This window comes from Macaca mulatta, chromosome X, assembly GCF_049350105.2.
Source record: "Macaca mulatta isolate MMU2019108-1 chromosome X, T2T-MMU8v2.0, whole genome shotgun sequence".
Classification (NCBI taxonomy): Eukaryota; Metazoa; Chordata; class Mammalia; order Primates; family Cercopithecidae; genus Macaca; species Macaca mulatta.
The window spans coordinates 156,494,116-156,518,121 of NC_133426.1; the positions used below are offsets into that span (position 1 = coordinate 156,494,116).

At 43.9% G+C, this 24,006-nt stretch overlaps 1 non-coding gene across 1 annotated transcript; it reads left to right on the forward strand.

The window, feature by feature from the left end:
- The first annotated feature begins 274 nt into the window (after nucleotides 1-274).
- MIR2114 (microRNA mir-2114) lies at nucleotides 275-385 on the forward strand. Its single transcript, NR_128308.1, has one exon. It is a non-coding gene; the product is annotated as a microRNA mir-2114 (primary transcript).
- The last annotated feature ends 23,621 nt before the right edge of the window (nucleotides 386-24,006 follow it).

The window sequence follows — 24,006 nt, forward strand, 5'->3', positions numbered from 1 at the left end:
GGAAGGGTGTGAGTTGTCCCAAACTGCCCTCTGGGATTATACTTACTCAGTTCCACAGGAACATTTAGAGAGACAGAGGTTGCCTTGGGTTATCAGGGCCACAGGCCTCCTGGGTCTGCTTCTGGCACCTAGGATTCCATGAGGAGGGACTGACAGAACCTGAGAGCTGAAAAGCACCTCAAGAAGTCATCGGTCCAGCCTTGCCTCTAAGGACTCTCCATCTCAATCAGCAGGACGCTCATCCAGTCAGCAATGGATCAAACGTCCCAGCTTCTGGGGCCAAAGACAAGCCTCTGCCTTCATGCTCCTAGTCCCTTCCTTGAAGCGGTCGGATAATCACATGACGAGCCTCAAGCAAGGGACTTCAAGCTGGTGGCTTCCAGCAACTAGCTTCCTGCTTCCGAACCATCATCCCCTCCTACTGAAGTCCTCCCATCCTCCACTCCCACATCCATCCAGGCCCTGGGAAACGTTGCCAAGAAGCAGATGATGGTGTCTGCCTTTGCCTGGGTGATGAGATGACTGGCTTCTGTCCCAGTTCTGCTACTTACCAGATAGATCAGTTTCTCATTGCTGCTATAACAAATTACCACCAACATAGTGGCTTAAAACAATGCAAATTTACTCTTATACTTTTGGAGGTCAGAGGTCCAAAACTAATCAGTTTCACCGGCCTAAAATCAAGATGTCAACAGGGCTGGATGCTTTTGGAGGCTCTGAGGGGAGAATCCATTTCTTTGCCTTTTTCAGGTTGGCCACCTGCATTCCTTGGCTCATCACCCCCTCCTCCACCTTCAAAGCACATCATCTCAATCTCTTTCTTAAGGTATCTTGCGGAGGAGGTCCCAGAGGCACCAAAGGGGTGAAAAGCGCAGATTGCTTTAACTGCTACTCAGAGAATGACTCTGTGCCAAGCCCTGTGCTGAGGGCTTTACATTCACAATCTTCTTCATATACACATGGAGCTCTTGTCATCACATCCTCTTCTCTTCTGTCTGTGCCAAATCTCCTTCTACCTTCCTCTTACAAGGACACTTGTGATTGCATTCAGTGCCTTCCCAGATAATCTAGTACAACCTTCTCACTTCAAGATCCTTAACTTAATTACATACACAAAGTCCCTTTTGCCATATAAGGTCATATTCACAGGTTCCAGGGGTTAGGACGTGGACATCTTTGTGGGCCATTATTTAGCCTACCATACCAGTTAAAGGTCTTTGGCAAGTAAAGTCACCTCACCTCTCTGAACCTTATTTTCCTCATTTGTCCAAAAGGGAGAAGACTCATGCCCTGCTGACTTCCTGGGCTCCCTAGGAGGCTCCAATAAGACAGTGAATGTGATGACATTACTATTGAGTGAACACCAGAATAAGTGCTGAGGCTGGTTCTCGTTGCCCTTCTTATGAAGCTGTGGTCCCCTCAGTTCAGTCACCCAGTGCTATCTTTCTCTCTGGAGCCCTGCCTCTGTGGCCTTTTCCAGGCATGTCTTGATGAATATACTCCAAATTAAATGTGTCACTAAGCCAACTGTTTCCTCCTACCCTGTCCCAATGATTGAGCATGTAGAGTGGCTATGCTGACTTTGGATCCCAGGCACTGGCAAGTGAACACTTTAGTTGGTTAAAATAGCCCTTCTCACTCTGCCGTGTTATGGTTTTAGTGAGACCCATGTGTATATGAAGAAGATTGTGAGTGTAGAGCCCTCAGCACAGGGCTTGGCACAGAGTTGTTGTTCTCTGAGTGGCAGTTTAAAAAGTTTGTGCTTGTTGCCCCTTTTGATGCCTCTGGGACCATCCTTTAGCCCCTCCTCTGCAAGATGCCTGAAGACCACAGCTAAGTCACAGCAGCAAGCGCAAGCACCTTTTGACATTTATGCCATCCTGGCCCTCTGCCAGTTGCTATCCATATCACTTTGGTAGGCCAAGCCCCATTGTCAGCCTCAGCTGGCCAGCATTCCTGGAGGCAGGTCACAGTTTGTTCAACTGCTGATAAGAGGTGTGCAAGGGGCATCAAAGGTTCTGAATGGAGAGGTGGAAAAAGCCCCTGGGCACATGGCCCTGGATGACTCTTGGGGTTTAGAAGAGACCACGGAGATGACCAATGACCAACAAGCTTTCAAAGGGAAATGCTTGTGTCTCTACCAAACTCAGGGGAAATCATATCTTCTGTCACCCCAGCGGGACTTCAGTTAAGCTTGTGAGAAGCTGAGAGCAGAAAGATCTTTTCTGAACATGATGTTCCCACCCCTCATCATGCCACTATGCAGACAAGATCTACAGGGAACAGGGAGAACTTGTCCATTATTTCCCGAGACAGCCAGGCTGGCAACTTCCACTACAGGTGCTTCTCTTCTCATTCCTGATCTTCTGAGCACACCATCATTCCCTAGGGCCTTCCCCAGCCGTCTTCTCTGCTGGGGTGACCCATAGCCTTTTTATGAGTCCCAGATAACCTTGATTCCAAAACCTGACAAGGATATTGCAAGAAATGAACATTATAGACCAATTTCTCTCATGAACATAGTTCCACGAACCCGTAAGAAGATATTAGCAAACCAAATCCAATACATATACACATATAATATTTATTGTTACATTATGTATATACATATAATATATACATATATGAATATAAATACATATCCCCATTCCTATTCCATTAATATCTGTGTATATATATACATATGTCCAGTCATATATATTCATATATGTTCATTGTCCCATTCATGTGTGTATGTGGAGACAGAGAGGACTTCATCTTCATAGTTCTTCTGGTATTTTCAGGGATCACCTCCCAAATAAATTATTTGTACTCCAATTCCTGACCTAGTGTCAGCTTCTGGGGAAATACAATCTAATTCAACAACCAATTAAGGTTTATTGTAGGCATGTGAGATATGAGGGTGGTTAACTATTTAGAAAAGCAACCAATGAGATTAATTATATTAACAAAGAAAAAGGAGGAAATCACACAGTCATTTGAATCGATGCAGAAAAGCATTTGAGAACATTCAACAGCCATCCTTGATAAAACACCAAAAAACAAACAAAAATCTCTTAGAAAACTAAGAAGGGAACTTTCTGATTTAATAAGGAGAAGTCACACACAAAAAAAACCCTACAGCAACCATCGTGATTAACGGTGAAGTTTTTTTTTTTTTTTTTTTTTTTTTTTTTTTTTTTTTTGAGACGGAGTCTCGCTCTGTCGCCCAGGCTGGAGTGCAGTGGCTGGATCTCAGCTCACTGCAAGCTCCGCCTCCTGGGTTCACGCCATTCTCCTGCCTCAGCCTCCCGAGTAGCTGGGACTACAGGCGCCCCACCTCGCCCGGCTAGTTTTTTGTATTTTTAGTAGAGACGGGGTTTCACCGTGTTCGCCAGGATGGTCTTGATCTCCTGACTTCGTGATCCACCCGTCTCGGCCTCCCAAAGTGCTGGGATTACAGGCTTGAGCCACCGCGCCCGGCCTACGGTGAAGTATTAAAATCCTTTGTCATAGATTGAGAATGAGAAAACATTTCCTACTATTACCACTTCTGGTTCACATTATATCAGAGGTCCAATATAATTCAATAAACTAAGAAAATGGGAGAAAAGCATAAAGATCATAATAGATACATAAATCTATTATTCACAAACTACATGATTGGGTCCGTAAGAAATCCAATAAAATCCATAGACAAACTATTAGAATTAATAAGTGAATTTAGCAAGGTAGTGGGATACAAAGTAAACATGTTTAAAAAATCGGTTGCATTTTTATATATCAGCAACAAAAAGACAAAATAAATTTATAAAATATATCATTTACAATAACATCAGAAAACACCAGATACCTAGAAATAAATCTAAGATGTGCAAGATCTCTACACTGAAGACAAAAATAACACTGAAAGCAATTAAAGAAAATCTAAATAAAAGGAGGGATGTGCTATTAGTCATGTGTTGGAAGACTAAATACTGTAAAGATGTCAATTTTCTCCAAGTTAATACATAGATTTGACACAATCCCAGTAAAAATTCAAGCAGGCTTAAAAAAAACTTTTAATGCTACCAGATATTAAGAATGCTGTAATAAATAAGACAGTATGATATTGGTGCGATGACAGTCAATTTGAAAATGTAACAGAATAGAGTTCAGAAATGGACCCACATATATATGGTCACTTGCTTTATGAAAAAATATTACATTTTCATAAATTATTATGGGTCAATTGAATATCACATAGAAAAAAATATATAGTGACTCCTAGTTCATATCATACACCTACACCAATTCTAGGTGATGTGTAAAAGGTAAAAAATAAATATTTTATAGAAAACAGGAGAATATCTTCATGACCTTGAAGTAGGCAAAGACCTTAAATGGGATGCAAAACACACTAATAATATTTTTAAAATGCATTAGACTACATTAAAATTAACAACTTTTATTTATCAAAAAACATTGAGTGGAAGAAGGTCATCCTTAGGGGGAAGAAGACATTTATAGTATGTATTCAGATTCCTTGCCAAATTTTCTATTGGGATTTCTGTCTTTTTCACATTGATTTGTAAAAATTCTTTATATACAATATATATATTATGTATTCTAGATAGTTATTTGAGATATATATCTCTGGCAGTGCCTCCAGAGACATATATCTTAAAGAACTATTCAAACATGTGAAGAATTCCTACAAATAAAAAAAAAGACTGACATCCCAATAGAAAGCTTGGCAAAGGGCCCAAACAAACATTTCTCAAAAGAAGTTATCTAAATGGCCAAAAGATGCTTAACCTCAGGAGTCATCAGAGAAATGCACATTAAAACCACGATGCAATACCACTACTGTAGTGGACTCTGTAGTGTGCTTCCCAAATACGATGCAATACCACTACTGTAGTGGACTCTGTAGTGTGCTTCCCAAATTCCTCCTCGACAAATCAGGACCGAAGTACTCATCTCACTGACTCCTGTAGGTGTTGATCACTGACAGCTCACAGCCTAGTTCCTCCTCCTGCTGGGGAGGTCTGCATCCAATGACTGGTTGATATGAGGTATAAAGGCTCAGTCCCCTGCCCAAATCTGAGGCAATTCTGAAGGGTCATCTCAGCTTCAGAGTTCTCCATGGCACTGGCCAAGGTCTTTGGTATGACTGCATCATGGTCCAACCTCTACCCCTGCCTAATCCTGCTTTCTCCACTTCCTCAAAGATACTGTTCCTAAGAGCACTCCCCAGTAAACTTTCTGCACACTAATATTTATCTTATAGTCGACTTTCCTAGGAACCCAACCTGGGGTGACTACGTATCCACCAGAAAGACTAAAAGAAAAAAGACAATACCATGTGTTGGTGAGGATGTGGACCAACCAGAATGCTCATATATTAATGTAGACTAAGTAGAATGCTCATATATTGTGGGTGAGTGTGTAAATTGTACAACCGCTTTGGGAATCACTGTGGCAATATGGCTGTATCTACTATAGCTGAACATACATACATGACCCAACAATTCCACTACTAAGCACTATAACACAAAGAAAGACATATTCATCAATACATACGTATACAAATGTTTGTAACAGCACTGCTCAATGCAATGCCGTCCAAACTAGAAGCAACTCAAATGCCCATCAAGATTCGAATGGAACCAGGCACAGTGGCTCACATGTCCATCAAGATTCGAACAGAGCCAGGTGCAGTGGCTCACACCTTAATCCCAGCACCTTGAGAGGCCAAGGCAGGAGGATTGCTTGAGCCCAGGAGTTTGAGACCAGCCTGGGCAAATGGCAAGACCCAGTCTCTACAAATAATAATAAAAATATCCAGGCATAGTGGCATGTGGCTGACATGTCCCAGCTACTCAGGAGGCTGAGATGGGAGGATTGCTTGAGTCTGGGAAGTCAAGGCTGCAGTGAGCCGTGATCATGCCACTGCACTGCAGCCTGGGTGACAGAGCAAGACCATGTCTCAAAAAAAAAAAAAAAAAAAAAATGGAATGGATAAATTGTGGCATATTCACATACAAATCTCAGAAACATAATATTGAGTAAAAGAAGCTGGACACAAAAAGGGAAGTTCTGGCTAGGCGCAGTGGCTCACACCTGTAATCCCAGCACTTTGGGAGGCCGAGGTGGGCGGATCACAAGGTCAGGAGATCGAGACCATCCTGGCTAACACAGTGAAACCCCGTCTCTACTGAAAATACAAAAAAAATTAGCCTGGCGTGGTGGCGGGTGCCTGTAGTCCCAACTACTCGGGAGGCTGAGGCAGAAGAATGGCATGAACCCAGGAGGCGGAGCTTGCAGTGAGCCGAGATCATGCCACTGCACTCCAGCCTGGGTGACAAAGCGAGACTCCGTCTCAAAAAAAAAAAAAAAAAAAAATGAAGTTCTGTCTGATTCTGATTCCATCTATGTAAAATATAGAAATAAAACCGGTAGAACTCAGGATAGTGGTTACTATTGTGGGGCAATAGTGACTATGAGGAGCACTCTGGGGGTTTCTGGATAGTGCTAATTTTCTGTTCGGTGATCTGGGTTCTGGTTACACAGTGTGCTCACATTGTGGAATTCATCAACTTGTATGTGCATGATCTGGGCACTTCCTTGCATATAATACTTCAATAAAACAATTTCCCAAATTGCAAAGAACACATGTACACACACACACACACACACACACACACACACACACCTAGAAACTAGCAAAGGCAGAGTCCCTGAGGTTGCCTTTCAATTGCTAACATCCAATATAGTGTCTCTTCTCCTTCCTTCCCTCCTCCAGCCCTCATTCATTTATGTAGCTAGTTGAGTTGTGGTTAGGCCAAAGTTTTAAATGTATAATTTTTCAGGACAAGCCAACTCCAGCATCTGAAAATGCCTAGGCTCCTTGCTCTATGCACCTTGACTCCTGGGGTCTGAATTGCACTTTGGCAGTGCAGTAGTAGCCTGGCTGGATGAGGGTTGTGGAGGACACTTGAACAAAATCAGAAGTTGCATACTCACCTGCCTTGGCCTATTGATGGGCAGTGTGGGGGCAGGCATGGCTTTGTCATTACTGAGTGGGTGGCAGCTTGGGAGGGGAGACAGTTTTCCTTGATGAGTCAGTTGAGATACAAACAGGGCACTTGGTGTTGATGAAAATAAAAAGCCTTCTTCCCGGCCTGCTATAAAGGTTCAGCGGGTATGCTCCTTGATAAATGGTCACAGTAATGAAATTCACACTCTTTAATCACAAGGGCTATAACTTAATTAAAAACACATCGAGGATTGATTTGGGTTGGAGAGTTCTCCTGGTTCCTTGGCTTTATTAAATTCGGTGTTTCTTTGCTCAGCCTCATCTGACATGCTTATGTACAGAAGTCGATGGCTGAGGAGCTGTCACTGTCCTAAAGGGATGAACCTAGCTTTGGGGCCCTGAGCAGACCAGGTTGAAGGGAGGTAGGGGCCAGGGTACCCAAAAAGGGGGCCTAGACCTGCAACCCTTCTGTGCTTTTGCCTGCAGCATCACCAGGCTGACTACAAGGAGTCCTCACCGTTCTGAGTTCAAGTTGGGGCTCTCCTTGAACCAACAGACTCAGGTGTCTCAGGGTAGATCTGATGTTGGGGCAGCCTGGCTGGGAGAGAAGTCCTAGTGAGACCACCAGCACCACCAGGCACATAGCAGAAGCTCAGGAATTACTGGGTAATTGAAAAAAGCTATAACAGTAGCTTCCATTCATCTCATTGAGTGCCCACAGCTGACTTGTGATATAGAAGTTGTTGTCCCCGTTTTACATATGTGGAAAGCAAGGAAGAAGAATGTGGCGTTAAATGAATTGCCCAGAGGGCTGTGGGATGTGAGGTCCTTGGCAGACACCATGTATGCATCACTCCTCCTCCACCCACACACACATAGATGTACTTCCATCATGTCTGCACCTGTGCAGATATACCCAGGCACAGACATACGGAGACACATCCATCTGCACCACTAACATATGCAAACATATTCCTGTGCATACACACCAGATATGCACACACACCCACATACTCGATTTTACTCCAAACACACGTGCATGCACACACACACACACACACTCTGAAATATCTACACCTTCACACACCCAAATATACATGCATACACATTTGTAGCCATGTAGATACACCTGGATGCAGGCACACATCCACAGACCCATACCTATAAATACTCCCCCAACACCCTCCCTACAGCCACACTTGTGCGGTTACACCCACTCACAGACATACAATCAAATACCCATATACATCCACACCCCCCATTTACATACACAAACATCCACACCTGTGCAGATGCACTCGAATATGAACACACATCTACGCACATATACATATCTGCATCTGACACACACATAGATGTACACCCATGAAGCTATACCTGATATAGACACACATCCATATGCCCATACACATCCAAATCACATACATACATACACAGACACATAGATGTATCTCATCTGCACATCCACATCCACGCGGATACATCCAGATATAAACACACATCTGCACATCCATGCACATATACATATACCTACACACACATGCACATACATTCACACCTATGCAGACAACACCCAGACACAGATACAAATCCACACCATGTATACCTGCATCTCCCAAACACACACACTCTCATATACATATACATACATACACCTAAACATGTATGCATCTTTGCAGATTAACCTAGTTATAGATACAAATTCACACACCCATTGATGTCCACACTTTATGCATACAAATATACATATATCTATATACATAGCTATGTATATACCTACACACACATGAACATGCACATATATTTTATACACACAAACACATCCACAGGCATGTATACCCATGTATACACATACATCCATATTCACACATGAACACACACATAAACACACCAACATGCACATAAACAAATATACACACCCACAGGTATATACATGCACACATAATATATACACACACACATGTACATGCACACATAATATACACACACCTACACACATGTGGATACACTCACAGATATACATATACATACATACACATGTATACATGCAACATACACATATACATACACACAAATACATGGCACGTATGAGTGTATATGTACATATCCCAGTGTTATATACACATAGTTACACCTACACGCCCAGACACACATGCATAATGGACACCTATGTACACTCATGGACATGTATACACTCACACTCATTCATTCCAGAGGCCATCTGTCAAAGTCAAGCTCAATGAACCCTTTCCAGAAATCAGTGCCTGAGGGACAGTCCTAAGGAGCCAGGTCTAATTAGCATAATACGAATCTCCCCACCCACCTCAACCCTGGAAACCTTGGCAATGCTGCCAGCACAGCCAGCCAGTTGGGGGACTCTTCTTCCTCTCTTGAGAAAGCAGTGAGATCAGTGGCTCCCTCAGCTACACAGTCCACCTGCTGCACCAGCACTGCCTCCTGCACCAGTGCTGCCTCCTGCAGGAGAACCCATGCCTCTGTTGTGGGGCCCTGCAAGGTTTCCTGGATCAATGGCAGCAAATATTGTAGATCAGAAGACAATGCTAGAGAGGACAATGGGGTTGCAGTCATACAGGGCCTGGTGGCCTCGCTAGGGAGCTGGGCCTTTGTGCTCAGGGCCACCAAAATGTTTGAAGGAGGGGAGCGATGTGGTCAGATTTGTGTTTGCAGAGGATCCCTCTGGCCGCCACGTGGACAATAGTGGGAGACATGCAGTTTGGAGGCAGAGGGTCCAGGGGGAGGTTGGCACAGCCATCCAGGGAGGAGAAGAGGGGGCTTAGGCCAGCATGGGAGAGGAAGGTGGAGCAACCAACAGTGAGCTGGCAGAGAGTCTGGCCAGGACTAAGGTCACAGGTTGGATGGGGGCAAGGGGGAGAGAGAAGGAGGGACAAAACATGACATCCAGATTTCTGGGGTAGGAGACTGGCAGGGCTATAGAGGTGGGCAGGGACCAGACCAGGCAGGCTCCACAGGCCACAGGAGGGAACTAGGGCTTTATCTGGGGCCATAAGAAGCTATTGAAATGCTGGAAGCATAGGAAACAAATGTGTTTGCTTATGAGTATCAGGTTACTGGGAGAGGCCAGATGGATGATCTGGAAAGGCGAACAGGACCCTCAGGAACAATTTGCACCAGGTAAAGGGAGGCATGTGGCTATCAAACCTGAGCAGGCAGAGTCAGCCCCTGCCCAGCACCTCCAGGCAGTTCACCAGGACTGCACAGTTGAGGTTGTCCCTGTCAAACTCTGCCTGGAGGCCAGAAGTCCAAAACCAAAATGTCAGTGGGGGGAGTTCCTTCTGAGAGCTGTGAGAGAATCGGTTCCAGGCCTCTCTCCTACCCTCTGGCAGCTTCAAGTGTTTCTTTTCATGGAGAAGGCATTCTCCCTGTGTCTCCACATCATCTTCCCTTTATGTCTGCCTGTTTCTCTGTCTAAATGTCCCCTTTTTATGAAGACATCAGTCATATTAGATTAGAGCCCACCCTGATGGCCCATTTTAACTTGTTCATCTGCAAAGACTATTTTCAAATGAGGTCACATTCACAGGTTCTGGGGGTTAGAATTTTAAGATCTTTTGGGGGAACACAATTCCAATCATAATGTTCATCCAGGCTTAACTATAAGCAGGAGTTCACAGAACCCCTCCTGGGTCAGGGCAGCAGCTATGCAAGGAAAGCGAACTACTCAGTGCAAGCTGGGCCTGGGCAAGACAGGAGCCCAGGTCCTAGAACAATACTCTGCCTGGGGCAGACATTCATTCTAAGACCTGGGATACCAGTGAAAGGCAGGCCTCAGATGAGAAGAGGTGCCCCAGCAGAGTATGGAGGGGGCACAGAGGCTGCCCAAGGGTGCAGAGGCAGAAAGACTGAGTGTTAGTCACCCTGCCTGGACAAGAAGAGGTACAGACAGTGCCTAATTAGTGTACAGAGAGCCTTGGCCAAGCTTTGGGGAGCAGGGGCTCACTGTGCCTTAGGGTGGGGGACACAGCAGAAGCAAGGGCTGAAGCAGTGGCAGTAGCAGCACTGAGAGTGAGGCATGCAGAAGTATTTCTGACTTCCCAGCTCTGAATCCTGGGTGATCCCTATTTCAGGGATCCAGGTACCTTGTCCCAGGTAATCTCAGTTATCTGACACTCCCTCTCCCTCTCTGGGCATTTTTCAGAAGGGACGTAGGGCACTTGTGCTAGGGATGGGCATTTGTAGGTCTGTGAGCTAAGGGATCCAACAGGTGGAAGCTCAAGGGGTATAGAAACAGAGGAGTGGAGCCCAACGCGGATGGCATGTGGGAGCATGCGTGCTTGTACACGACTGTGTGTGCCCATGTACATGTGTGTGAGTGGGTGTGCCTCTGGGTGCACTTGTCTGTGTGTGCATCATTGTTTATAGGGATTTCTTGTGCCTGTGCACATGGTGGGAGGGAGGTACAGGTGGTCAAACAAGGTTTGCCAGGGAAACTGCTGCCTGAGCTGTAGCTAAGCTTGATTTAAATCTATCATAAAAGTATTAGGTGGCCAACTGTGTCACCCCTCAGCCACCATAATCCCTCTCCACCTGTCCCAGGCCTCAGCACCCCATCTTCTACAGACACGTGTCTTCTGTTGCAGCTAGCAAGGGGCCTGCTGGGTCCCCTGACCGCCTGTGCACATGTAGTTGCTAAGCTTTCACAGGCTACATTTCAGTCAGGTACATGCTAGAAGCTTACTTGTTATTTGTTTTATCACTCGTAATTCAGAAATAATATAGCTGCTAAACAGCACATGCTCATTTGGTAACTGAGGTTACCTGGGACCAACTGAGGCCTGGGGTCTAGGCTGGCTAGAAACTGCCAGCAATGGTGGGAATAGCTCTGATAGTGTGGGGCTTGCTTTCTCAGCAAAGAGGAAAACATCTGGGCGCATGCCTGTCAGCCCAGGCCTGGATGCAAACAGACAGAGTCAGAAAGAGACAGAGACAGATACAGAGGGAGAGAGGGCAAGAAGGAAACTGAATTGGCATTAATGAGCTTTTGGATTTGGATCATGTGCTTTACCTCTAGGTAAAAGTCCCTTACATGTTAGTGGTTAGGTGATAAGTACTATAGGGGCTAAGAAGAGAGAGCACCCTTGGGTTGAAGTCCCTTCTCAGCCAGGGGCCTCTCTCTAGTTGTGGGACCTGGCCGCACCTGTCTTCCCCCCATAAATGGGGATGTAAGAGCTGGGCTTTCCAGCTCCCATGGCTGTTGGGAGGGCCAGATGCAATGCAGCCTGGAGAAGTGCTTTGGGAACTGCTGATCTCTGCCCAGATACAAGAGCTTTTTATTGATTGTAAAAGAAATTGAGATGTTGGAAAAATAAGCATGAAGCCCAAAGAAGCAAATATTCACAACAGTGGCAATTAGCATCTGTACCTGCAGTCTACAGCCTGGCTCACCTGTGCCCAGGAGCGTGGCCCCTTATGCGTCTTATATCTTCCCAGTAAATGAATCCTCAGGTATCATTTGCCTCAAACTTACTGTGTAGCCCGGAACCTCCTAAAGCAAGCTGGCTCCATTTTGAATTTCTGCTTCCAAAGTCCTTAAAACCTCAGCAGTATTTCCCTTCTTCCAATGACAATTTAAAAGTCCTGGCTGGGCACGGTGGCTCACATCTGTAATCCCAGCCCTTTGGGTGGCCCAGGCAGGCGGATCACCTGAGGTCGGGAGTTCGAGACCAGCCTGACCAACATGGAGAAACCCCATCTCTACTAAAAATACAAAATTAGCTGGGCCTGGTGGTGCATGCCTGTAATCCCAGCTACTTGGGAGGCTGAGGCAGGAGAATCGCTTGAACCCGGGAGGCGGAGGTTGCAGTGAGCCAAGATCGCATCATTGCACTCCAGCCTGGGCAACAAGAGTGAAACTCCATCTCAGGAAAAGAAAAAAAAAAAAAAGTCCTTTACATTGCTGAGAAGTCTGGAGAGAGGCAGCCATTCTGAGTGCTTATCTTATTGCCTATGCTGAATTTAGCACAATTATATACAAGATCACCAACAAGCATGTGGCCCTCCTGCACCACTGCAAAAGATCACATTGCTATCTCCATTTGAAAACATCTTACCAACCTTCAAACTGTGTTTATGCTTGATTGAAATGCTCCATGTGATTCTGCCTCTCTCTATGTGTCTATGCATGTATTTATGTGTGTGTTTATTACACACATAAATACTTATCTGTGAGTTTATTACACACTTAAATACTTAAGCATAAGGTCTGAACTGTAAAACTCCTAGAAGAAATATAGGGGAAAACCTTCATGACATCGGTCTTGGCAATAGCTTCATGGATATGACACCAAAGCCTAGGGAACAAAAGCAAAAAAGACAAATGGTACTACACCAAACTGAAAGACTTCTGGACAGCAAAGGAAACAAGGAATGAAAAGGCAAACTATCTAATAGGAGAAAATATTTGCGTGTATCATAAGCCATATGTCAGATAAGGAGTACATTTCCAAAATATATATGGAATGCCTACAATTCAATAGCAAAAAAATCTAACAACCACCTTAAAATATGGGCTAAAGATTTAAATAGACCATAAAATGTACAAATGGCCAATGAGTATATAAAAAGATGTTCAACATTACTAATCATCAGGGAAATGAAAATCAAAATGTGTCAGATTTACTTCACACCTGTTTAGGCTGGCTATTTAAAAAAAAAAAAAAAGACAGCAAGTGTTGGCAAGGATGCAGAAAAACTGGAACCTTTATACAATGTTGTTAGGCTTGCACAATGGTGTGGCCACTATGGAAAAAAGTATGGAGGTTCCTCAAAAACTAGAACTACCATATGATGCAGCAAACCCACTTCTTTGTGTTTATCCAAGGGAATTAAAATCAGGACCTTGAAAACATATAACCAATCCCATGTTCATTGCAACACTATTCACAATGGCCAAGATGAGAAAACCACTTAAATGTCTATTAACAAATAAATGGATTTAAAATGTTACACACACACACACACACACACACACACACACACACAGGAATGTTATTCAGCCTTACAGAAAGAAGGAAATCCTGCAACATGTGACATCATGGATAAACCTTGAGGACATTATGCTCAGTGAAATAAGCAAAGAAGGACAAACTGCATGATTCCACTTATATGAAGTATCTAAAATAGTCAAGCTCATAGAAGCAAAGAATAGAATAGTGGTTTCCAAGGGCTGGAGAAAGGGGGAAATGGGTAATTGCTAATCAACATGTATAAAATTTCAATTATGCAAGATTACTAAGTTCTAGATATTTAATGTATGTACAACACTATGACAATAGAGAAAAACATTAAATTGTACTTTTAAAAACCTGTTAAGGGGGTAGATCTTGTGTTAAAGTGTTCTTAACAAAATGTTTAAAAAAGAAATATATGCATGTATGTATATAATTACATTGAAAACAAACAAAATAGACTTTAAGACAGAAAATATTGCCAGAGACAAATGAAATATTTCATAATGATAAAAGGTCAATACATCAGAAAGATATGACAATTACAAGCAAATATGCACCTAACGACAAAGCTCAAAAATGCATGAAATAAATTTCGAGAGAATCAAAAAAAGAAATAGATAATTTTACAATAGTAGCTGTAGATTTTCAATACCACAAACTCAATAATTGATGAACAACTAGACAGAAAATCAGCAAGAATATAGAAGACATGAAGAATGCTATCAACCAAGTTGACCTGGTATTTATAGATACAAATACTCTATCTAAGGACTACAGAATACATAGTCTTTTCAAGCCCACAAGAAAATTCTCCATACCATATGTTGGGCCACAAAAGAAAACTCAATACATTAGGATAAAAGACTACACACTGGGTACAGTGTACACTGCTCAGGTGATGGGTGCACCACAGTCTCAGGAATCACCACTGGAGAACCTATCCATGTAACCAAAAACTGCCTGTTCCCCAAAAACTTTTGAAATAAAATAAAATAAAAAAGAAATATTTAAATCATACAAAGTATATTCTCTGACCACAGATATTTTGAAATTAAACAGAAAACTCTTAAATAATTCATGGGTCAAAGAATAAATCACATGGAAACTTTTAAAAAATTGTGTTAAATGACAATGAAAATATAACCTAGGATTAATGGAATACTCCAAAAGCAGTGCCTAGAGGGAAATTTATTACCATAGATGCCTATATCAAAACAAGCAGACATTTCCCAAATTAACAACCTAAACTTCCATTTCAAGAAAAGAGGGTAAACTATTAGTAAATGCAAAGCAAACAAAAGGAAATAATGAAGATTAGAACAGAAATCAATGAAATGGAAAAATAAAAACGAGAGAAAAATAAATGAAAACAAAAATTTGTTCTTTGAAAAGATCAACAAAGCAGATAAGCTTAAATTAGAATAAGAAAATAGGAGAGAATACACATACCATACAATTCATACAGAAATACAAAAGCCCAGGATAGTCAAAACAATTTTGAAAAGAAAGAGCAAAGTTGAAGGGCTTACATTATCTGATTTCAAAGATTAACTAAAAATGAATCATAGATCTAAATAACTAAAACTGTAAAACTTTTAAAAGAAAACAGGAGAAAAACTATATGACCTTGGGTTAGGCAGAGTTCTTACATGCAACACCAAAAAATAAAAGCTTTAAAATGAAAAGTAAATAAGTTGAACTTCATCAAAATTAAAAGTTCTACTCTTCAAAAGACATTGTTAAGAGAAGCAAAAACAAGCCATAAACTGGAAGAATATATTTGCAAATCATGTCTCTAAAAGGAGATTTGAACGTAAAATATAAAAAGAACTCTTACAAGTCCTTTTCTCATCTTTCTTTTCTTCTTTAAATTGATTTTTAAGAATTATTCCATTCTTCCTCTTTCCCCTACCCTGATTAGTTGGTAGTAGGTTGGTGCAAAACTAATCACGGTTTTTATCATAAAAAATAATGGCAAAACCCACGATTACTTTTGCACCAACCTAATACTTATATGCATATATTTTCACTAATGGTTAACTTAGAGAAGGGATTCTCAAATATTTTCATCTCTGGACCCCATTTACATCCTTATGGGCATTATATCTATTGGCACTTAATATAACCAAGAGTAAAGCTGAAACAATTTAAAATATTTATCAATTCATTTAAAAATAATAAATCTATTTGTGATGGTTACTTTTATGTGTCAACTTTACTGGGACACAAGGTGCCCAGATATTTGATCAAACATTCTGAGTGTTTCTGTGGGGGTGTTCCTGGATGAGATTAACATTTAAATCAGTAGACTGAGCAAAATGGGTTACCTTTCCCAGTGTTTGTGGGCCTCATCTAATCAGATGAAAGCCTGAATAGAACAAAAAGGCTGAGTAAGAGGGAACTCCTGCTGCCCAAAAGCCTTCTAACTAGGACATGAGCTTTTTCCTGCCTTTAGACTGAAACTGAAGCATTGGTTCTTCCTGGATCTTGAGCCTACCAGACTTCAAACTGGAGCTACACCATTGATTCTCCTGGTTCTTAGGCCTTTGAACTCCGGCTTGAACTGCACCATTGACTTTCTTGGGTTTCCAGCTTGCTGACTCACCCTGCAGATCTTGGGACTTGTCAGCCTCCATAATCACATAAACCAATTCCATATATATATATAACTCTCTCTCCCTCTCTCTCTCTCTGTGTATGTGTGTGTCTGTGTGTGTGTGTGTGTGTGTATACATACAAGGCCCAGAGGGAACACAATGCACACACATGCACATCTTATTGGTTTCGTTAATCTAGAGAACCCTGGCTAATACACAATTACATGTCAAGATAGGTAACATTTTTTATGAAAAATAATTATATTCTTCTAAACAAAAATGTAGTGAGGAGATTCACATTGTTTTACATTTTTGCAAAATTCTTCAATGTTTGGCTTCATAGAAAACAGCTGGATTTTTGTATCTGCTCTTTCATTCAATCTATTGTCATATGACAGGTCACGTAGCCTCTGGAAAGCTCCACTGCATACTTGTGAGAGGAGAATGCAAAAGACAACTAACATCTCAGTGTAATTATGAAAATAGTTTTTATCTTTCAGACCCATTGAAAGGTTCTCGAGGAAGGACCTCAGGGATCCTTAGACCACATTTGAGAACTGCTGCCCTAGAGATTACAGTCATCCTTGATTTCTCAAGGTCTAATGTTAATTTCTTTCCCAGGCAATGAAAAGACCTAAAATGCCTCAATTCTACTTCCCTCTTCCAATTCACATGCTTTTGTTCTACTGTATTTTAATTTTATCTATACTTTAAGACCCCCCACAATATATCATTCTTATTATTTTATACAGTCTGTATTCATATTCATTTACTCATAAATTTACCCCTTTATCCTGCTTTTCTAGTTGTTTTTATTGAAAGGAATGACCCAAATTACCTAGTCCACCATTATCAGAAATATAAATCAGTAAAGTTTTGGATTTATTGATCCTTCAACCTAAAATGCTGTTTCCTGCATTTACTATTTGTCAAAGTTATATCCTTTCAAGTCTTTTTATTCATTCTACATTAAAGAGAGATCTTTTTAGTGCCACGCATTGTTCCAGAGCAGAACTGTTCAATGGAATTTTCTGAGATCATGGACATGATCTGTATCTGCACTATTCAACATGGTAGTCAACAAACAGCTCTTGGGCACTTGAAATGTGGCTAGAGCAACTGGAGAACTAAATTTTTAACTTTATTTAATTTTAATTAATTTAAGCTTAAATGGCCACGTGTGACTAGTAGCCACTGTGTTGGGAAGCACAGTTTTAGACAATAGGTTGTAAGAATGGGCAACATTGGCAAAAATTCTTGTTCTCGTGGAAAAGACTCTAATATTGCTCCTCAGGCCCTTGCCTGTGCGGTATAGAGGCTCAGTAAGTGTGAGTAGGATTGAATGTGTTAAATAGGTGCAGACTGCCAAAGGAAGTTTGATGGGGAGTGTTTGAATTATATAACCAGGAACATTGGGTAGAGCAGAGGAAAGAACGTGAGCCTTTGAAATTAAAGAGTCTGGGTTAGAATCCAACCTCTGGCCACTTGCTAGCTTTGTGACAACTTTGGGCTGGTTGCTGAACTTCTGTGAACTTTATTTATTGCATTTGGGAAATGGGTTAATGATAACTGCCTTTCAAAATAAGTGTGAGAACTAAATACCAGGGTGGATGAAATGTAGGGTTGGATACTCCAAAGGGACTTAATGCCTATTCCTCTTCCCCTCCCCCAAGCCCATGCTGTTACTTATGGCCGGGGCTCTGGCCTTGTCACTGATCCCCCAGGCCCTAAACACAACCAAGGAAACTCATATTAGCTGCTTCAAAGGCACACAGGAGATGTGGTGGCACCAAGACAAAGGGGTGCAAATGACAATGGGAGGAATGTGGCTTTTTTTGTTTTCTGGGCTGAACCCTTGGCTGAGTGTGTGAAGAGCCTGAGCATTTGCCCCCTTGACCCAATCTCCTAATCCAGTGTGTAGCACCACAGAGTGAGCCAGACGGGAGCCAAATGAGAGGCCCAAATCCTCCCCACCAGCCAGCATCTGTGTAGAGGGGAAGGGTGGGTGGGAGGTGCTTTTGAATGGACACTTCTTTCCTTCTCTCTGAGAAGTCGAATTTCTAGGGGAAAAAAAGTTTGAGTCTTTTTTATGGGTGGAGCTTTGGGCCCAAGAAATGTCCTTGTCGTTTGGGAGAGCAGCTTCAGATTGGTCCCCCAGGGCTGTGAGGGCTGCCCAGCAGCTCCTCCCAGAGGCCTTCCCTTTGACCGGGCAGTGGGGGTCGTGGGGCAATGGGAGGGGCGGGGGGTCTTGCTGTTGGAAGGGCCTTCCCAGGGGTTAATTAGGTAAGGCCCAGAGGGAAGGCAGTGAACTAGGTATGGGGCAGTTCCAGCAGGGGTCCCATTACTGAAGTTTGCATAACCAAACTGCTGGTGGGAGAGTGGCATTCTGGGAAGCAGGGATAAGTCAGCTGTGGCAAAAATACTCCTGCAGAAAATAGAAAAGCTGGCTTCAAAATCTTTGAGTCCACAGACCAGGAAAAACAGCTTGCATTTTGTGAGGGCTTATGGCAGTGACCTCCTCCCACTTCTACCTCTCCCTTCCATTCTGCACAACTCAGAAGGCCTTGATCTGTCCTCCACAACAGCCTCACATTGTGCCCTCCTACCCCCATCTCCCACCAATGCCTCACTGGTACTCCATTGGTGCTGTAGCTGGTGGGCCCTCTGTTGTACTTAAATCTCTATCTGCTCCCCCACGCTCCCCACCAGCCTGCCACCAGAGTATGGACAAGGCCCACATGCTTTCCCTTTTCCAGCCCACATCTTGGTGCCCAGGTCTGACACTGCCAAAAGCAGACATTCAGAGGCTAAAAACAAACTTTTCTCAGCCATCTGCCTCCTAGAAAGGAGGACCGAGTGCTTTATCTCTTAAACATACTTGTGTTATGCACTTATTGGGTATGAGGTTTGGAGCTCCCACAGAAGGGAGGGCACAGCTGCTGACATGAAGGAATTTCAAAGGGCAGCAGGGAGGTTGCCACATCACAGTATGGTCCGTGGCAGCCATAGCCCAGGATTCCCTAACCTGGAAGTGCCTCAAAAGAAAGAGTCTGGGTTTGTTTCACTTCCTGCTGGATCCCCAGTGCAACACTTGGCAAAGGCAGGCAGGAACTGGGGCTGTCCAACCTTGTTCCTATGTGGGAATGCACCTCAAAGATCAAGAAGCAGGGCTCTGGCAAGATCAAGGTTGTAGGAGGCCATTCCCAGCCTCCTCCTGCTCTTCAGCCCACTCCATGAGCAGTGCCTCTGGCAGCTATTGCCTCCACCACGCCCTTCTTCCACATTCAGCTGAAGGGCTTCCCCCTGCGAGCAAGACATACATACCCAGCCATGGGCTTGGGGGCAAAAATAACAGTCTGGACACCAATAAGCCAGATCCAGAGGGCTTTATGATCCTTTCATATGTGTTCCTTCAGTCTCACAACCATTCTGCCAGGCAGGGGATATTAAACCTCCACATGAGGAAACAGGTTAAATGAGGCTAAGCCCCTCACTCCAGATCACGGGTCTAGAAAGTGGTGGTGGAGGACTGGAATTTGAACGTATGTTTGGCTGAGTCCTGAATAGTGCCTCAGTCATGGACTCCCATGGGACCACTTCCTTCCAATGTACTGGAGTAGCTAAAGCCCCTGGGAGGACCCAGCAAGTGCCAACCAAATAGGAAACCATCTTGGTGATGCCTAAGGAAGGTAAGGTGCAGCAAGCTAGGTGGAAAGGTCTGAGAGCATCTAGCATCTATTTCTTCTTAGGTCAACACTGGTCATCAGAATTAGCCTTCCAGTTGCTTCCTCACATGGAGGCTAAATGATTTTGTGGCTCTCCTCTCCAGCTGAAGAATGAGGATAGGGGCAGATCCAGCTGTGGTGTCCTGAGTGACTGCCTTGTCCAGGACAGGGCCATCTCCCTGGCAAGGATATCCTGGGAGAGCAGAATTTCCTATGGGATGAACCCTTTTCCCTCTCCAGGGACACCCAGGCCCCAAAGCCTGTAAGTGCACAAGGCATGCACGAGGAGCACCCGGGGCTTTGGATTGAGGACAAAGACTCCATGGGAGGCTCCTCTCTCTCCCCGTCTCTGGTGCCGGCTTCCTTGTGCTTCCTCACTGTTCAGTGCAAACCTTAACTGAAATCAAGTTCTCTTCTTTTTGTCAAGTGATGGAGCAACCTGGCTTTTCAGCCACTCATTTTATTTGTACTGTAAATGTTTGTTTTAATGAGACCTGATGTGAAGTTGGAATTGATAAGGATGTGAGCTGACATTTGATTTATAAGGGCAGGGAAAGGGACACACTTGTAATTGAGGCTACCAGGGACCGCTGGTTTGGTGTCCTGGGCTAGCTGCTTCGAGGCAGAGGTCAGACTAGCTCACGTGTAGTCCAAAGTCACTGAACAAGGGGCTATTTCTTGACAAGTGCCTGACACATTGAACTTCCATGAGGCTTCCCCACTTCCAGCTGTGGAATAAGGAGTCTATTTGCACAGGAATTCAGTAAGTTGTGGGCCGTTTCCACTGTCTTGTGTCTCCTCACAGAAGGTCTGTAGCATGGGCAAATGGGGATTTCTCTAAACAGGACAAAGCATTTATTTGCCACCCTTGACTGTAATCAATCAAAGGGAAACAGGAAACTATTGTAAAGTGTCAAATATCAATTAATGAATGTGGTATTGGTTTTGGAGATCAGACTCTCCCACTTCCTCACTTGGGGTTGTTCTGCACATGGGTTGGTTTTCACTTCAGTGGCACCTGTTGATAACTCAAAGTGTGTCTTGCCCATCTCTGATTTTGCAAACATCACCTCTGACGTGTGGACACTGAGCTGGCCAGGCCAGAAACCTGATGTGATGCCAAATCCTTTTCACTTTTTGAGAGTCAGTGAAATCACTTTCCCAAAATGCAACTGTTACCTTTCTTGTCCCCATGTTGCTTCACATAACAACTTAGTATCTTTCATTGACTTAGACAAACGGCCTCAGGTATCTTAGGAGCTCCCTCTTGCCCTGGGCTGGGTGTGGAAGTGAATTCAGGTGGTGGCTTATGAACCTTCCTGACTTTTAACCCCAAGTTGGACCCCAACGCTCCTCTTGGGTTGTCTATGAGTGACCAGGAGAGGTAACAAGGCTCAGGTGTGCTCTTAGCTGTGCGATTCTCAGGAAGGTAGAGGCAGAGAATCAGGGTGAAACCAAAACCACCCCCACCTGGGGCAGGAAGCAGGGGCCCACCGCGTGTGCCTGGGCACCAGGACAGACCAGGAGAACCAAATATGCGCCTTTAACACAGAGGGGAAAACCAAGAGGGCAACTCAGTGTCATTTAGTGCCAGTGGGAATTGGAAGGAGGAGAAGGTGACAAAAACAGAGTGCCCCAGCTTATTTAGCTGTTAAATGTGGCAAACAGAGACATGGTCACTGAGATTTTCTTTTGCTTTTTCCTTCTACTTAAAATGCCAAAGAGATTATAAAAATGTGAAAAACAGGCAAAAATAGTCAAGAACTAGTGTGCTTTATTCTGTCTAAGAAATGTATGTTCTCTTTTAGGCATTTGTCCGCAGGGTCCCCCAAGGTTTGTCACATTACATTGGTGGAGATTGTGGAGCTGATTTGCACGGGACCTTCATGGCTGGGAGCCAGAGTAACGCCACCTCTGGAGTCACCCATATTTCCGGGAGTCCAAATGGCATGTTCTTTTCAGGGGCAGGTTTGGGGGATGACAGGTCATATGCATGTGAGTAGTGCTAGAATTTTCCAGAGGAAATAAGAATACCTCTCGAATTATTAGAGTGTTGACTCTACAATCATTTTTCTCCATTTTCAATATCAACTTTGACAAGGAAGATTTGCTTATACTCTCACATAACTCAGCCTCAGTAAATTAGAACTGTCAAATTGACTCTCTCAGCACTATGCAGTTTGCTGTATTTTTGACACCTGTTCTGTGACAGGGAGGGGACTGTTGCGCGTAAATAGCTGGAAACGCCAGTTATTAAGCAATAGATCAGTGCTGTCTTCTAGGTGGCATTTGGCTTTGTGGGTGGTGGGTTTCTTGAGGGTGTGCAGGTTGGATCCTGGATTCTCCCTACTCGCCCTTACTGCCAGCCCCACCACCATCATCTCAGAGAACCCTCATGATCTCTGGTCTCTCCCCCTGCTCCAGCCTCCTCATTGGTTTCCTTCTGTCCAGACAGGCACTCTGAGAGCAAAGTTCCTTGAGCCCACATCTGACTGTAATTTCCCTGCCCAGAACCCTTCCATTGCTTCCCATTGTTGATGGGATAAAGGCCCAACCGCCCTGATCCAGTTCCCACCCATCCACCAGTCAGGAGGCACCCCCTACTTCCTCTATGTTAACCGCTGCAGGCACTGCCCTTGGCCACAGTCACTTACAGGGCTCATCCAACTGAGCACCCCTGTCACATGCACCCCAAGGGGTCACTAGGACCATGACTCTTCTCCATCTTGTTCTCCAGGGAGGGGACTCAACCTGATTCCAACAGGCCAGGAGCAAAGCTGGATGTCCTTCTCAGCTCTTTAAGAATTGCCCCTGTGTTTGTCATTACAGTTGTGATCAAAGCCAAGTTAATTCCTTTCTCTATGTCTCTGTTTCCTCATCTGTGGAATCAGAATACAATAATAGTGTTTACTTATAGAGGTTGTTGCTCTCTCCTCTTCCTGGACTGTTTGGGTGGATAATTGCTAAGGCTCAGGGATTTTTTTTCCCATTTACTTTATACTACATTTTTGTTAATTCAGCTTCTGCCTGTGCATGCAGTCAGAACTTCTTGTGTCACTGCAAATCTTTTTGATTCATCACATGCTGAACTGGACACTTTGTCATCTCACTACAGTCCCTTAGCAAGAGAACTGGGTTTCTCCCACAACCCAGCAACTACTGGGGCCCTGGAAGGCCCATGGAAGGCCCTTTCTTCAAGATGTATATGGTGGTCTGCTCCATGGGGGATGTGGCTGGGGCGTCTAAGACTGAGGACAGTGCAGGCACATGTGTGACCAAGGCTTGCTCCCCTTCCCTTCCTGGCCCTCCGGTGCCCTTGACAGAGACTCATTTGGAAGACACTGGACTGAGCTCATGAGACAGGCACAGCCTTCTTGGTATAACCCTCCAAAGCCAGGCTCAAGGTCAACTGCTGTTGGGTCCGTGGGATTTGGATCACTCTCTCCCATCTCAAATCTTACCTTCTCTGCTGCCCACAGAACATTCCTCCCCCTGCTGCTTGCTCTGCCCTCCTCTGGGGTGCCTGCTGCCTTCTATTACTTCCCTTGGTCCAGTGGTGCTGAACCAGCTCGGGTGGAAACTGCTGGCTTCCTGGGGAACACAGCATTGGAAATGGAGATCCAGGGAACTCCAGGGAAAACTGCATTGGTGGAATATGTGTATGCAATAATACACATGCAAAAACATGCACAGAG